Raw genomic sequence first — 408 nt, forward strand, 5'->3', positions numbered from 1 at the left:
CCCACAGGTAGGCAGGTGAAGGTGACCCCACCAGACCCAGAACTCGCTGGTGAGATCATGGCTCGTGCATCACCATGGGATCTCCCCCCAGGAGGAGCTTTGGAGAGAGGTGCTTGGACGTCCTTTCCGGACATGTTACCACTGTTGTCCTTACAGTGTGTGGGGTTTCTCCCTCAAACTATAAATAATTAACTAAATAAATGCAATCCTCTAAGTTGACTCTGGGTGAGTGAGTGAGTGGTTGTCTGTCTCTGTGTGCTCCTGTGATGGACTGATCAGTCCAGGGTGGGCCTAATGAGCACCAGTTCGATGGAAACGGATTCAGAGGTCTGCAGGCGAAATGTCTCGCTGCGTTTCAGAGATAGATGGAAAACTTGGACCTTTTTTTTTTTTTTTTTCTTTTTTGGT

The sequence above is a fragment of the Kryptolebias marmoratus genome, linkage group LG24, assembly GCF_001649575.2.
Source record: "Kryptolebias marmoratus isolate JLee-2015 linkage group LG24, ASM164957v2, whole genome shotgun sequence".
NCBI classification, from domain to species: Eukaryota; Metazoa; Chordata; class Actinopteri; order Cyprinodontiformes; family Rivulidae; genus Kryptolebias; species Kryptolebias marmoratus.